The sequence below is a fragment of the Natator depressus genome, chromosome 24, assembly GCF_965152275.1.
Source record: "Natator depressus isolate rNatDep1 chromosome 24, rNatDep2.hap1, whole genome shotgun sequence".
Lineage (NCBI taxonomy): Eukaryota > Metazoa > Chordata > Testudines > Cheloniidae > Natator > Natator depressus.
In genome coordinates, this window is record NC_134257.1 from 18,204,614 (window position 1) to 18,218,131 (window position 13,518).

The window sequence follows — 13,518 nt, forward strand, 5'->3', positions numbered from 1 at the left end:
ATTTTTTCAAACTCAATGGGTCATCAATGGCACTTTTGTAGTGGTAATCAGGGTGGCTCATTTCAAACAGTTAACAAGAAGGTGTGAGGAACAGTAAGGGCAAATTAGCATGGGGAAATTAGTTTTCTGGGTTTTTTTAGTTCTTGTAGTGACTCATCCATTCCCAGTCTTTATTCAGGCCTAGTGTGATGCTGTCCAGTTTGCAAATTAATTCCAGTTCTGCAGTTTCTCATTGAAGTCTTTTTTTGAAGTTTTTTTGTTGAAGGATTGCCACTTTTAAATCTCTTATTGAGTGTCCAGGGAGGCTTGCTGGTTTTTGAATGTTAGAATTCTTGACATGTGATTTGTGTCCATTTATTCTTTTGCATAGAGACTGTCTGGTTTGGCCAATGTACATGGCAGAGGGGCATTGCTGGCACATGATGGCATATATCACATTGGTAGATGTGCAGATGTTCACCATCACATTAGGCCTGAATAAAGACTGGGAGTGGATGAGTCACTACAAGAAATATATCTTCCCATTTTCTTTTACACTCCCTGCACCAGGTGAAGTGGGTTTTAACCCACGAAAGCTTATGCCCAAATATATTTGTTAGTCTTTCAGGTGCCACAAGTACTCCTCGTTGTTTTTGCTAATACAGACTAACACGGCTACCACTCTGAAACCTATATTATAGAAGAGTCTGTATATTACAATAGCGGCATCTAGCTCTTCTCCAGTACTTCTACTCAGTAGATCTCAAAGAACTTTAGCAAGGAGATCAGTAGCACTCTTCCAGTTTTTACAAATGGGGAAACTGAGACACAGAGTGGGGAAGTTTCTTGGCCAAGGTCACCCAGTAGAACCTTCGGTCCATCCAGGGGCACAACTGGGAGGAAACCCATCCTGCTGTGTCCCACCCCAGGTCTCTATCCATGCATCTCCTTAGATTGTGAGCCTGGGGGACAGGGATTGTCTTTTTGCTCTGTGATTGTAAAGCGACTAGCACAGTGGGGTCCTGGGCCAGAACTGGGGCTCCCAGCAGTACCGAAATAAAAAATAATAATAAATAATCATTCCCAGGCCTTCCTTGAACTACATAAATTCTGTGAGTTTTGTGGGGCAACTCAGACATAATTTACAAACACCACGTGACACGCTCACTGGGATATTTCGTGTGGGGAATCTCTGGCTTAGCTTAACAGCAGCCGGTAAGGAGAGCAAGCCCGCAGAACGAAGAGCGGCTCCAAAGAAACCCCCTGCCCGTGAACATTCAGGGTGGTGAAGAGGTAACGTCCAAGCTAGTAACTGAGGTGCTGTATGGAATGTGGATGATCACTTCCAATATTATGGATACCGATATTACAAATGTGCATGAATCAGACCACAGATGCCATGGAAGGTATCAGTGGAAAAGGAATGATTTGCTAAATATGGTAAGCTTGTTTATATGTATGTGTCATCTTTGAATTATGAGTTATAAATATGTGTGGTATATTGATAGCTCCAACTCGTGCTGTGTGTCTCGGTGTAACCCCCAGACATTGGCATTAGCACCGGCTAGTCTGTTCGATCCGCTGTACGGTAAACACATTGAGAGAAGCCGGGGCTACGCCTCTGAGTCAGCAGGACTTGTAGGAACATGCCTGTGGGCAGGGGACTCCAAGAGCTTCTCCATACCCCCAGGCTGGGAACTTGTGTTTGGGACAGAGGATGTACCCAGGGTATAAGAAGGCAGCTGCATCTTCTCCATTTTGTCTTCAATCCTGCTTCCGACCTCTGGAGTAACTTCTCTGCAAACTGCAGCTCTGAACACAGGACTGAATGACCCATCCAAGCTTTGGTTGTGTTCCAGAGGGACTTGACAAGCAAGGAAACTCACCAATGCCTTATAGAGGTATAAAAGAAAGAATCAAAATCACTGTCTGCCGGTGTAAGGGCCTTTTCTCCCTGTGACAGTCTGAGGCCCTGTTCTTAGGCTAAGGCCTTTGGCTAAGCAGCAGGGGCAGGCCCACCTGGGAAGCGACCGGTCACCTCCTCACATCCCAAACTAGTCAAGCTGGGGCTGTTTGGAAGGTGATCCGATCTATCACCTCCAGAGAAAGGGAAGAGCCTAGAAGATGTAAAAGGAAATTTAGGTTGATAGTTTTCTGTCTGGTAAGAACTCACTTATCAACAGACACAGCGGGGAAACCCTTATGTCTTTCGAGATGTAGTTGTGAAATCCTCACTTCTGTATTGTTTTGTCATTATAGTTCCCACTTTGCTGTTGTTTATTTGCACGGTCTCTGTCTGGTTCTGTGATTGTTTCTGTCTGCTGTATAATTAATTTTGCTGGGTGTAAACTAATTAAGGTGGTGGGATATAAATGGTTAGCTAATTATGTTACAATATGTTAGGATTGGTTCGTTAAATTTCAGTAGAATGATTGGTGAAGGTATAGCTAAGAATATTACTATATAAATTAGGGGCAAACAGGAAGTAAGTTGGGATTCAAAAATAAGGAAAAAGGAACTTGGATTTAAGCTTGCTGGAAGTTCACCCCAATAAACATCAAATTGTTTGTACCTTCGGACTTCGGGTATTGTTCCTCTCTGTTCATGAGAGAAGGACCAGGGAAGTTGGAGAGTTAAGGAATAAGCTCTCTAACAATGATTATTACTTACTATATTTTATTTCAGGTAGCTCTGGAAGCCCCAGTCCTGGCCCCGGGCCCTGCTGTGCAAGGTTCTGTACAAACACAGAGCAAAAAGGGAGTCCCTTCCAAAGAGAGCTCACTGTCTAGGCCTCAGGAGGCCTTGGTACTATTCCTGGCTCTGCCACTGGCCATCTGGGTGACTTTGGCCCAGTCACTTCCACACTCTGTTCCTCATGTTTCCCCATTTATAATAACCAGGAGACTGCTACTGACCTCCTTAGTAAAATACTTTGAGAACTACTGAGGACAGGCACTAGAGAAGAGCTAGATAATGCTATTATAATACACAGATTGTCCTATAATACACTACGCCAAATAGATTTTAAACCATTAGGAAATCTAGAACCCCTATGAGATTTTTAGATCCAGCAAAGAATCTGGAACCTCTTGGCTTCTATATGGTTTGAAAACACTCTAAAATCCACTTGGGTCCTAGAACCAGTCACGAATCTGGAACTCACAGACCCTATTGAGTGTGAACACAATGACAGACATAAAACAAAGATTCCAGAGCCAGCCACTGATGCAGATCCCATGAGAATCAGTTAGGTTTGAACACAATGAGAGACCTAAAAGAAATGAGATTCTGGAACCAGCTAGTGATCTGGAACCCCTGAACACACACTGAGTTTCACAACATAGAAAGACCAAGAACAAATGAGGTTCAAGAGGTGGATAATAATCTAGATTCTTTAAAGACCTATTGATGTTGAAAAGATTGAGAGACCTAGAACACATGGGATTCTGCAGATGACAAGGAACCTGGAATCCCAAGGACATTGCTCGGTTTAAAAATATTGAAATACCGGGAACCCATCACGTTTTAGTTCAATCAGGGATGAAGGAACAGGTGGGATGACAAGTTTCCAATGTTCTCTTACTCCAGGCACTTTCAGTCCATCTCCAGTTCTGGTCCCTCAACTTCTGTCCCTTGTTTCCCACTGGGCTCAGGTGCTTCGCTGCCGAGATCATCAATGAAAGCTGCCTTGACCAGAGTCATGAGGGACATCCTGAGCACCTACCAGAACATCTCCCCCACAAAGATGTAGAGGACGGGGATACAGCAAGTGTTGAAACACGTCAGGAGGGTGTAAATAAGCAGGAAGGTGCTCGTGAATGACACCAGCAATGCATTCTCGTAGAGCAGCAGGCCGTGGCAGAGGTGGTAGGGCAGCCAGCAGACGAAGGATGACACCACGGCAGTTACCATGACTTTGAAAGGCTTCCTGCTCCGCGCCAGCCCCCTCTTCTTCATCTACAGCCCCGTCCAGCCATGGCATCCCACGTTTGTGCAGAGGGGCAGCAGGAAGCCTATCAGGAACTGCACCCTGAACAGAACAAGATGGAGACGTGTCCTCCAGGCCTGGTCTCGGCTCTGTCCCCCTCTCCAGAGAAGGTGTAACTATTCATGCAGACAACCCTGATCCCTCCATCTCCAGGAGCTCCCGGAAACCCAGTTAGGGAGCACTGAGGGTGAAGGAGACCAGCTGCGAACAGCTTCCTGACCTGGGCCACGGTGGGGTGATGCCGGGACCCAACATGGCGGCAGGGGAGTGTGCAGTGGTCCAGGCTGGTGAGGGTGAGGAGGAAGATGCAGAGAACATGCCCAGGGAGAGGCAGGCATTGAGTTCATACTTGGCCATGCCGAAGACCCAGTGGAAACCCAGGCAGAGGTAGACGCGAACAGAGTTATAAAGCAGGACGTGAGCAGGTAGGTGAGCACCAGATGGAAGGAGAAGAGGGAGGTCACCATCATCCTCAACCTCAGCTCCGGAACTCACAGGCAGAGCCCACAGCCTGCCACCCGGACCAGGGGGTGCCACACGGAGTTGCAACTTGACTTCCCTTCCTGACCAGCTGGGGGTTGCTCCCATTGGCTGCTGGGCTACCTGGGAAGGTGGAGGAGTAGTGAGGGGCTGGGCTGCCTGGGAAGGCGGAGGGGCCGTGAGGGACCGGGCTGGGTGGGAATGTGGAGGGGCCATGATGGGGCGGGCCGAGCCGGATGGAAAGGCGGAGGTGCTGTACAAGGCTGGGAAGGCAGAGGGGCTGTGAGACCCTAAGGAGGTGTGGAAAGAACACAAAGGGGATTGGAGAAGAGGGAGAGAGAGACAGAAGTGTTCCCTGATCTTTCACACTGGACCCTATCCTCTCCCGGAGCCATGGATAGAACCCCAGAGTCCTGGCTCCCACCCCACTCTCCCCGTTCCAGCTCACTAGATCCCACTCTTCACCCAGAACTGGGGATAGAACCCAGGAGTCCTGGCTCCCAGTCTCCCGCTCTAACTACTAGATCCCACTCCCCTCAGAATTCAATCTTGGTCTTGTGTATCATGCTTTTGGGGGATGCTTTCCCAGTAGCGTTGGGTTCCCGTTGGGGGGGTCTCAGGGTCCCAGCTCCGAGGATGTGGCCTGTGTATCGAACACCCCTGGGGGGGCTGGGTGTGACTGAGATTTAATCTAGAACAGGAAGGGGCATCATTTCACAGGAGTTGTCTCACCCAGGGACGTACCCACAACATGCAGATAACACAGGACCCCTCATGAATATTGACCTGCTCTAACCACTAGACCGCCCCCCGTCCAAGAACCGAGGACAGAACCCAGGAGTCCTATCTCCCAGTGCCCCCTGCCCCCACTCCAAACCACTAGACCCCCCCACTCCTCGGCTGGGAGTTGCATCATTTGTGACTCACCGTTTGTTCTGAGCTAAAGCGGCTGGGTTATCTCTGGATCGTGGTGCAGCCCGTATCAGAAAAGGACTTGTGCAAAATACAGGCCCTTCCTCTTCACAGGGACACGCCTCAATAGAAGAGCTTCTGGTCAAGCATTTAGTTCATTACAGCAGGGGGGCTGGGAGCCAGGACTCCTGCGTTCTATGCCGGGCTCTGGGAGGAAGTGGGAGCCAGTTTTAAAGCAGTGGCTGTTGCTTAGGTGTTTTCTCTGCTAAGACAGTGTCTGATGATCATTTCCGTTCATGGTTTGCAGCTTGTGGATCTCAGGGAGTAGGTGGGGGTGGAGCATGTAGGAGACACAGAGTTAAGGGGAGTGAACTCAGCACACAGGGGAGGGCTCTGGCGTGCTGGGGACAGACTCAGGGCCGCTTTGCTGGGCAAACCCACACCATCCAAGTTTCTCTCTGCGCTGGGTCCTGCGCTGCGCAGGTGAGTCGAGACGATAGGCAGAGGCCATTCGTTGGGTCCGAAGGGTAATTTCCTTTCTAAGGCCAGCTGGAAGTCACAGAAATTTGCCATTGTCAAGGCAAACCAATGGGACTCCCTGCCACTGGGTATTAGCAGGGTTAGACTGTGAAACTCCCTGCCACTGGGTAGCACAGGGGTTAACCCGGAGCTCTCAGTAGAGAGAAGTAAGAGGTGAGATCTGTGACATGGGTGAATTTTTCTCTCTTTTTCATATTGAATCAGATGAGGTGTTTCCCCATTGTGAAGCTCTAACACACAGGACCCCACGTCCCTCCCAGAGCCCAGGAGTTCTGACCCCCATCCCTGCACCCCATTCCCAGAGCCGAGAATAGAACTCAGGAGTCCCAGCTCCCACCCCTCTTCTCTAACCATTAGGCCATTCTGCAGAGCAGAAAGCGCTCCCATCTAACAAGGCCATGGGGGGCACAGTCCCAGGCAGAGATAAGAACCCAGAGGTCCTAGATCCAGTCGGGAATCTAGAACCCATAGACTTTGAGTTTGAACACATTGAGAGGCTTACAAGAAATGAGATTCCAGAGCCAGCCAGTGATGCAGAATCCAAGAGAGTCATTTAGGATAGAATACATTGTGCAGGGCTGGCAGCAAGGCCGGGGGGCAGAGAAGTAGGTCAGTGGATTGAGGCTTCCTGTGTTATAATGAGGATGAGAAGGACCCTGTCCACTCTCACAAGTCAGGGTATAGCACGAATTCCTGTGACAGGCAGATGAGCACATAAAACAGATTGGGGGTGCGGCGGCTATTTCTAGCTTGTAGCAGTGACTTCCACCATCACCAGCTCCCGCGTGCTAGAAGTCAACAGCACCGATCCCTGCCTCCCTGAGCCAGCCAGTCCCTGCCCTGGAGACGTACTGGAGCTGGCGTCTGCTAGGGGGAAAATGCCCCGTGTCCCATTCCCCACCCTTCTGAACCAGCCCATCACAGCGACATGGCATTCTCAGCATAGCTGAGTATTTGACCTATCAGACTGTCCTCATTCCGCACTCCTCGCACATCTGCTATCCCTCCTGTCCAATAGTGTGTTCCTAACCCCCTCTGTTATTTCATCATTCCTGCTCTTCCATTTTCTCCTTTCCCCTATTCTGTCATCCCTTCCAACCCCTCTTCTCTCTCTCCCCGGGGCACCATGGACCTAGGCAACATGACTCTCCCACCAACCGCTGGGCAAATTCCAGCCAGACCCCAGCAGCTGTGAGTGCCACTCACCTGGCCTCTGCAGTGTTGCTCTTCGCCACCTTCCTGGTGGGTGTGGTGGGGAACGGGCTGTACCTGTGGGTGCTGGGACTGAAGATGAGGAGGACGGTGACCACGCTCTGGTTCCTCTCCCTGGTCTCCTCTCACCTCCTTCTCACCCTGCTGATCCCCTTCTTCATTGTCTCCCTCCTCATGGGTTTCCACTGGGTCTTCGGCATAGCCATGTGCAAGATCCTCAATACTTGCATCTCTGTGGTCATGTTCTCCTCTGTCTTCCTTCTCACACTCATCAGCCTGGACTGCTACACCCTCACTCACCATCCCATCTGGTGCCGGAATCACTGCACCATGCCCCGGGCTGGGAAGCTGGTTGTGGGCATGTGGCTGGCCTCCTTCTGTGTCAGCGCTCCCTACCTGGCTTTCCGGGAGACCCGGGTGGTGGACGGGGGCAGAACCACCTGCACCAATAACTATGCCCTCTCTGGAAACTGGAATGGAGCCGAGATGCAGGACCTGGGCAGATGGGTCCACCAGGCTGTCTTCATAGTCCGGTTCCTGCTGGGCTTCCTGCTGCCCTTCTGCACCATCACGGGATGCTATATCTGTGTGGGGCTGAAGATGAAGGAGAAGAAGCTGGCATGGACTGGGAAGCCCTTCAAAGTCATGGTGACCGCGGTGGTTTCCTTCTTCCTCGGCTGGCTGCCCTACCACCTCCACTGTGGCATGAAGCTCTACAAGAAGAAGGTGCCAGAGTCAGCATCAGGTGCCCTCTTTGTCACTCACATCTTCATGTCCTGCTTCAATGCTGGTTTCAACCCCGTCCTCTACCTCTTTGTGGGGGAGAAGTTCTGGCCGGTCTTCAGGACGTCTCTTCTCACTCTCGTCAAAGCGGCTTTTGTCGACGATCTCGGCAGCAGTGTCTCTGAGTCTAGTGGAAGACAGGGGTCAGAGGTCAAGAACACAAAACAGGTTATGGCCTGAAGATGCTCAGACTGAGAGAGAGTTGAAAAGTTTGCATCCCCTTTGTTCCTTGATTCCTACTGGTTCTAAATCCCAATGGGTTCCAGGTTCTGGATTCTAGATTTCCTGCTCTCTCTCCAGAATTCCACGAGTTCTAGGTCACTCAGTTTTTTCAAACTCAATGGGTCATCAATGGCACCAGATCAGTAGCCAGCTCCAGAATCTTCTTTCTTTGACATCATTCAATGTGTTCTCACCTAATTGACTCTCTTGGATTCAACGTCACTAGCTGGCTCTGGAATCTCATTTCTTGTAAGCCGCTCAGTGTGTTCAAACTCAAAGTCTATGGGTTCTAGATTCCCAATTGGATCTAGGACATCACTGGATTCTACAGTGTTTTCAAACCACATAGAATCCAACAGGTTCCAAATTGTTTCCTTAATGTTTCATCATGGGTCTAGATTTCCAAATGGTTTAAAATATAAATGATTTTATATTTTATATTATATTTTATATAAAATTTTTATATTATAGATGAGTCTGTGTATTACAGTCGCAATATCTCGTTTTTCTCTAATGCTTGTCATCAGTAGATCTCAAAGAACTTTTCCAAGGAGGTCAGTAGCAGTCTTTCAGTTTTTACAAATGGGGAAATTGAGACACATAGTGGGGAAGTGACTTGGCCAAAGTCACCGAGTAGAAACTTCGGTCTTTCTAGTGGCACAACCGGGAACAAACTCATGTCTGCTGTGTCCCACCCCAGGTCTCTACCCGTGCATCTCCTTAGATTGTGGGCTCTGTGGGACAGCGACTGTCTTTTCACTCTGTTTGTACAGTGCCTAGCACAGTGGGATTCTGGCTCAGGATTTGGCCTACCAGAACTACCGAAATAAAGAATAATAATAAATAATTATTCCCGGGCATTCCTTGAATTACATAGATTCTGTACATTTTGTGGGGTGGCTCTGACATAATTTATAAACACCACGTGCCAACTGTGACAGATAACACCTCTCGCTGATTCAAAATTCAGTCGGCTCTCATGGATTCTAGGCATCCTGGCCTGTTCTTAACATCTTGCGTCTCAGGTCTGTCCATGTTTTGAATTTGAACTGATCTGATGTGGGCTAGATTTAGAGCATCATGTTTTCCAAGCCACTGTATGTTTCAAAAGCCAATAAAATCCTATGTATTTTAGATATTTGGCTGGTTCTTGAACCCCTGGTGTTCTAGATCTGCCAAAGTATAAAAATCCAAACAGATCCTATCGGGTCTAGGACATTCTAGTTTTCAACCTCATATATGATGTCCTAGACCAGTGGTCTCCAAACTTTTTTGATCACCCGCCCCCAGGAAAAAAAACTGCAGCAGGCATGCTGCCGAAGAAAAAAGGTGGAAGAGCTGCTACGTAGAAGAGCTCCTCCCACCACTCACCCCCAGGGATCGTCTTGTGCACCCCCTGGGGTGCAGGCACCCCACTTTGGAGACCACTGCCCTAGACCACATAGGACCAGGTTGGGTTTTAAAAAAACTTTGGCAGACCTAGAACCCAAGAAATTCAAGACCCACTCAAATGTCTAGACCTCATGGTGTACGAATGGGTTTTTAAATGTGTGTGTGTGTGTGTGTGTGTGTGTGTGTAATACACACACACACACACACACACACTAGTACCACATGAGTAATGCTAAGATTATGTCACGGAGGTTATGGAAACCGTAACTCAGTGACGTCCGTGACACTGGGGGCTTTGCAGCTGACCTGCCGCGGCCGGCGGTGACCCCTGAGCTGCCGAGCCGCCACCGCTGCCAAAGGTCCCCCCTGAAGTGTCTCAGCTGCTGCGAGCAACCAGGGCCCCTCGCAGCTCCCAGCTGCCACCCCCGGTGGCAGAGGGACCCCGGACTGCTCAGGGGCTGTGGGCGGGGGGACCCCCACAGCTCCAGCCCCGCAGGGTGGCTGGGGGATCCCTCCCAGCTACTGGGCAATGGGGCTCCTGCAGCTTCCAGCCACTGCGAGGGGTGGGGGCAGGGTGGTGGACCCTCCTCCCTCCCCATTTCGTTAGGGATGTTTTTAGTAAAAGTCAGGGACAGCTCACAGCTTCCACGATACTTTATTTCCCATGGTCTGTCCGTGACTTTTACTAAAAATATCCATGACAACATCGTAGCCTTACGCATTGGTTCTAGATATTTGGCTAGGTCTTGAACCTCTTGAGTTCCTGGTGTGACAATGGCTTGAAACCCAATCAGACCTGACATGGTCTAGTACTTCAAGGGATCCAAGCACTTATATGTTTCAGGATACTGTGAATTCAAGGAATGTGGCTAGTTCTCGAAACTCCTGGGTTCCAAATCAGTCCAGGACTCCAACCCCCATTACCACCGATTATTCAGAGCAACCAGAGACCCGAAGAATCGGTTATTGGCACAGGACTTACATGCCATCTGTGGTCCCAATTCAGCCCCATTGTGGCTGAAGACACCAGGTCAAAGCTGATAATATGGACAAGAACTCAAACATCTCCATGTTTAGATCAAAACAGCAGTGGCTGTGTCTCTAAGCCCCCACGTGTCAGCTTAACGTGGGTGTTACTCACCCTCAATTTCCAGTGGAAGACGTAGCTCGCAGAGGTGTGAACTGCTATTAAACACAGGTGTGACCAGCTTGAGGAGCAGACTCACTTTTGCTATCCGGCTGCACCGGCCCTCGGTCCCGTTGCGTAGCTGAGCTCAGGGGCCGTCCAGGCTCGATGTTTCCCAAAGTTCGGCCTCTTTGCTATCATCTGAAAATGTTCAATCAGCGCATACAGGGATGGGGGGGGGCGTGTATCGTGGGAACCCCTGGACCAAATGACCCAAATTTGCATCACAAACCCCACCCTGCCTCCACTGCTGAGTGCCGTTTTTCAAGGCAGTTGCCCCCCACATGGGGAAATCAGTGAAATGTGTGAGTATTAACAGCAGCTCATCATCAGGGGGCTGCATCTCGTGACATCCGCAATCGAACGGCCGCCCTTTGCTCCAGCAGTCTCCAGCAGAGCCCCTGCGGCTTGGTGCCACTTTCCAAGTCAATGCGAGTCTGCAACTGGTTTTCAGAGCGGTGTGAAAAAATTAAGAACGGCTCCTTTTCATGTGGCTTAAACTGAGGGCCCCAGATCACGACCCTCTGAACCTGCCCTGCTCACTCCACCCCGGGCCTTGCTCAGAGACGGCCAATTTCAAGCCAAGCCGAGCGGGCGGGTGGATTTCAGAGCACTTGGACTCGCCGGCTCTGACAGGAGCGCCCTTAGCAGATCTGCTGTGGGAGGACTCGGGCTCCCAGGCCTTGGGCAGTTCTCAGCTCAGGGTCTGCAGCGCCTGGTTGCAAGTGGCCTCCTGAATCCAACAGCCCTTTGCTCTCTGCACACTCACGTCCAACCCCAGGCCACCAGCCCGGCCGCAGTCACGCCAGCCACTGTGACCGTGTCTCTGGGGCACGTGCCTCTTTGAGAGCCCTGTTGAACCTCTAGTCCCTTTGGACACGCGACTGCCTGGGGGTTCCGCTGGACCCCACATTTCTGTGCATCCCTGACCCTCCGTGCCCAACCTGTCTAAGGAGCCTGGCTGGGCAGTAGCGGATTAGCCAATGGGCTGATGGGGTCTGTGCCCAGGGGCTATGGGAGCCCCTCAGAATTGGGAGCCCTCAGAAAAATGGATGCCGCACCCCAGAAGAAATCCCAGAGCCCTGGCAGAAGCACTGGGTGGGCAAGGCGGGGGAAACCCCTGCATGCCGAGACCACTCCCCGGCAGAAGCACCGGGCAGGATGGGGGAAGCCCCAGCACCCAGACCCCCACTGCAGCTTTGGGAGAGGAAGGCTCTTGTTCCCTACTGAGGCCTCAGGGTTAGTGGTCAGAGCGGGGGAGGGGTGACTCAGGATATCTGGGTTCAAGCCTCAGATGGGGGAGGGGAGTGGGGTCTAGGGAGTTAGAGAAGCTGGGGGGCTGGGAACCAGGGCTCTGGGTTCTATCCCTGGCTCTGGCAGGGAAGCGGGGGCTAGTTTTAAAGCAATGGCTGTTTCTTAGGTGGTTTCTTTGCTAAGACGGTGTCCAAATGAGCATTTCCATTTATGGGTTGCAGCTTCTCTATCTCAGCGAGCAGGCGGAGGCGGAGCTTGTAGAAGACACAGAGTTAAGGGGAGAGACCTCAACACCCAGGGCAGCGCAGACTCACGGACGCTTTGCTGGGCAAACACAGACCATCCGAGTCTCTCTCTGCGCTGGGTCCTGCGCTGCCCAGGTGAGTCGAGATGATGGGCAGAGGCCCCTCGTTGAGTCTGAAAATGAATTTCTTTGCTAAACCTACTTAGAAGCCACAGACATTTGCTATTACCAACTCAAACCAGTTCTAGATCCTAGAAGGGAGGTCTGAGGGTCAGGACTCCTGGGTTCTTTCCCGAGCTCTGGGAGGGGAGTGGGATCTAGTAGTTAGAGCAGGGGGCTGGGAGTCAGGAAACCTGGGTTCTGTCTGAGTTTGTTGAGGTGGTGGGAAATGGCCTCTAGTAGGTTAGACCAAGGTGGCCTGGGGGCCAGGACTCCTGAGTTGTATCCCCAGCTCTGAGAGTGGGGTGGAGTCTGGTGGTTTGAGCGGTGGGGTGGCTGGGCATCGAGAAAAGAGAAGTGAGGGTTCCTGTTTCACCTACATGTTCTTGCTAAGTCCCTTGGTGAAGGAATTCATGGAAAGGCTGCCACTTCCTCTTCTAGCTTAAAACCCTCAGTGACTCGGCGCTCTCCCCGGCGCGTCCGTTGCACAGACCCTGGCCACGGAGCTGGGACCCAGAGACCCCCAACGGGAGCCCAACACGACTAGGAAAAGAAACCCCCAGTTGCACGGTATGCGGCAACAAGGGTGAACTGTGGGGGTTGGGGTCTAGTTGGCAACCCCAGGGGATCTGCAAGTGTGGAGTCCTGGGTTATTTACCTGGCTCTGGGAGGGGAGTGGGATCTAGTGGTTAGAGCAGGGGGAGGAGCCGGTAGCCCGATCTCCTGGGTTCTATTCTGTTAGAGTGTCTTTGGCTGGGTGGTAAAGGAGATACTGTTCTTCCACTACTGAGGCATGAGGGTCCCTATATCTCTGTCTGCCCCACTTTCTCCAAACTCTTTCAGTCCCTCCCTTCTACGCCAAGGATCTCCCCTGCCCTGACACTGCTATTGACCCCCGCGCCAGCACAGGAGCCATCTCTGGCCACCCCCAGGGAAGGTGGGAGGGGAAATCAGCTCACAGCTGCGAGTTTTCTTCTTTGCCATCATCCTGTCATAGAGGGCTGGACCTGCGGGGGCTGGGGCTGAAGATGAGGAGCACGGTGACTAGCCAGCGGTTCCTCTACCTGGTTCTCAGCCCCCCGTTCTCCTCCTATTGCATACTGGTGTTTGCTGCAGTTCTGCTGGATGCAGCGTCCCCTGAGGGGAAACTCTCCATGTCCCTTTCCT

At 51.2% G+C, this 13,518-nt stretch overlaps 2 pseudogenes; one reads left to right on the top strand and one right to left on the bottom strand.

Annotated features, from left to right (window-relative positions):
- Positions 1-3,573: 3,573 nt before the first annotated feature.
- On the bottom strand, positions 3,574-5,932 carry LOC141977555 (putative G-protein coupled receptor 33; annotated as a pseudogene).
- Positions 5,933-7,013: 1,081 nt separating this feature from the next.
- LOC141977389 (putative G-protein coupled receptor 33) lies at positions 7,014-8,074 on the top strand (annotated as a pseudogene).
- The last annotated feature ends 5,444 nt before the right edge of the window (positions 8,075-13,518 follow it).